Source organism: Nanorana parkeri, unplaced genomic scaffold (genome assembly GCF_000935625.1).
Source record: "Nanorana parkeri isolate BGI_ZX_2015 unplaced genomic scaffold, ASM93562v1 scaffold17, whole genome shotgun sequence".
NCBI classification, from domain to species: domain Eukaryota; kingdom Metazoa; phylum Chordata; class Amphibia; order Anura; family Dicroglossidae; genus Nanorana; species Nanorana parkeri.
In genome coordinates this window covers 2,368,316-2,371,615 of record NW_017306285.1, presented here as the reverse complement: position 1 = coordinate 2,371,615, position 3,300 = coordinate 2,368,316, and positions in this window count along the sequence as shown.

Below are 3,300 nucleotides of genomic sequence, written 5' to 3'. Positions count from 1 at the left end.
GACCAGGCATGGACTCCACTAGACCTCTGAAGGTATGCTGTAGTATCTGTATGACGTCTCCCAATATTTAGTAGTCACCCCCTTTCCTGATCCTTCCAGGCATGGACTCCACTAGACCTCTGAAGGTATGCTGTATCTGGATGACGCCCACTAATATTGAGTAGTCACCCCTTTTCCTGACCCGTCCAGGCATGGACTCCACTAGACCTCTGAAGGTATGCTGTGGTATCATTATCCTGCTGAGAGAGGCCACTGCCATCAGGGAATACCAGTTCCATGAAGGGGTGTGCTTGGTCACCAACAATGTCTAGGTCGGCGGTACATGTCAAAGTAACATCCACATGAATGGCAGGACCCAAGGTCTCCCAGCAGAACATTGCCCAAAGCATCACACTGCCCTACAATTCACCTCTCAGTGGTTATGTTATGATCTATCGGGGTGTTTATAAAAAAAATAGATGTGGCGATGATATAAAATATTTCTGCACAATCTTGGCACAGGCCTCAGTCACTGTATAAGGTGACCACAGTCTGCCCATTGTGCTCCTGCATTGCCACTGTGTCACATGTTCCCCGATGAGGACTACAAGCAGCTGTGACAACACATTTTGCCCAGACACAGACCGCCGTTGTCACCATCATGTAACTGGTCCAGGTCTATGATGTGCAGCCAATGCTGGAGTGAGTGCATGTAGACAGGAAGTGACTGGCGGAGATCTGCAGCACTGAGATGCAATAAAAGTGTAAACAATCAGTAAATATGACCTTATGATAAATATATGTGGCAATTGTTAATGATACACACAGTTTTAGTGGACCAGAGGTCAGCCATTTAGGGTGTAGACTTAATTATAACACGCCCTTACGGATATAGCTCACGGATGTCATGGGATGGAAAAAAAAAAAAGCAACACAACCAGTTCTGGTTTCACATCTTCAGAAATTTTAATTGCAAAACATTTGACTAACCCCCTCCCAGATATAATGCACATGTTGTACACAACACACACGTCAATCAGTCCCAAAAAAAAAAAAATGTAACCCGCCAGAATGTAAAATTATGTACAAAGGCATTCTGCTATATACAATGTAATGATAAGACATGCCACAAGGGGGCAGTGCATACCGCCCGGCAAACTCCCGCAAAACACCTTATATGGTAGTGTGGCGCCAGCCGAGGGGCCGTACCAAAACCAGAAAGACGGTGGGGGGAGATTTCTTGACCTACCGGCGTGGGCAGCAAGTGTTGTAAACCGTACCTTGCGTGGCAGAGGGTTGACTTCAGATGCCTTCACCCCAACGTGGATCTAGATTTGTAATATAAACATATATAACCCCAGTCCTAGAAACCTAACTTTAAATATTGACATCCGCTACATCTTGTGTCTCCAAGTCAGGGGTCGCCAACCTTGGCACTGGCAACTACAACTCCAACCAGGCAATGCAAGACCCTGACAGCCACAGGCATGGCTCCCAGAGTCAGAAGCATCATGGGATTTGTAGTTTCAAGGTTACTGACCCCCTGCTCTGAGTCCTCCTTCAAGGGCCATAAACTAGTTCATATTTCGCAATAGATTTGTGAACAGATTTAAAAAAACTGACATAAAAGTAGTGTTGTTGGGAGGGAGGGATTTGGGGCTCGCAATTGACTTCCTGCCCCATGAAAGAACGTCAACAGGGAATACCGGGACCATCTTAAAGTGTACGAAGAGCTTGTTTTGGATAGCGTTGGGAAGGATTAGAACCACTGTAAGGTTTTTACTGCTCCGATACAGATTTCCCCTTACTTCCTGTCCTGCTGGCAACGGTTTCCCCAAACAGGAAATGAGGAATAACCTGCAACTGGGACACAGCAACAAACATTAACAGGGGGCTCCTATAGAAGATGATTTCTATTTCCGTCTGGGTTGCTGGTGGAGATTTTCCGCTCATTTCCTGTCTGTTTAAACTTGTTGTCAGCTGGTCAGCACTTCAGGGGAATTTTCCCTTCACTTCCTCTCCGGGAGACAGAACAGGAAGTGAGCATCTTTTCTCCTAAGTGAGGGAAATCTCCTATCAGACAACAAGTCTTCCTATTGGACAATCTCCCCTCACCTCTAGTATCCAGAGACAACGAGAATATTCAAGTCCTAGTGAAAGTAGTCACCGTGACCCATGTCCCCTCACCTCTAGTATCCAGTGACAACCAGAATATTGAGGTTCTTAAACAGCTTCTGTCCTAGTCAAAGTGGTCACCTGTGTGTCACCCGGAGGGGACACGCAGCGACCTAACCCTTCCCCGCTCTATCCAAAACATTTAACATGCACTTCAATACTAAACGTTGCTATTCAACAAAGAGACCGCGCTGGTCAGCTTGAGTCGCCTGCCCACCAACATGCAGGAAAAGCCGGAACACGAGGGGGCTGGATACAGCTACAGGAGAGAACAATAATACAAAGAAAATGGCCGCCGCTTTCCGCATGGATGATGAAGAACAAACTTGACAGAAAGCAATCAAACACCGGCGGGCTCCGCGGCCTGACACTTCCTATTATATAATAGAAGATTGTGTCTCAGCGTGTCACTGACAGAACAATGACACCCCCCCCCCCCCCCCCGGGACCTACAATGCCACAATGGCTTTCCAAGGTGTGCCAACTCTGCACCACATCTGATGCAATACTGAATCCGTGCCAAGGAGGAGCTGCCAGAGGACGGTGACAGAACCTGAGGTAAAGAGAACCTGTCACCGCCGGGCTTTGGGAAGAATACGACTACTTGAAATCTAAGAGGGGCCCCTGATATGTCTGACGTCACTGCTGATCACACGCTCTCTCCCGATTATTGAGTGTTTTGTTACCTTGAAGCCCTCCACCCCCTAAAACAAAAAGTTACCCTACACCCCAACTTCTGACTGCTTCCTGTAGGCGCCGGTGATGACCTTACCCCGGGATCAAGTGGTAAACAAGGGTACATTCTGGTAAGAATTAATTGATGGCCTTACCCCGGGATCAAGCGGTAAACGGGGGAACATTCTGGCAAGATTTGGCCCCCCTAAACTTTCTCAGGATTCCGTGACATCACCTTCGCCTCGGGCATGGAGTAGGGTTGGGAGGGGGGTGATGGCCTTACCCCGGGATCAAGCGGTAAACGGGGGTACATTCTGGCAAGATTGACCCCCTTAGCTTTCTCACGACGCCGTGACATCACCTTCGCCTCGGTCAGCGATTCGGAAGCATGGAGTAGGGTTGGGGGGCAAGGTAAGAAACTGACTCTTTCCACGTTTTATCCTTCTTTGTTTCAGTTAGTGTTTTCATTCT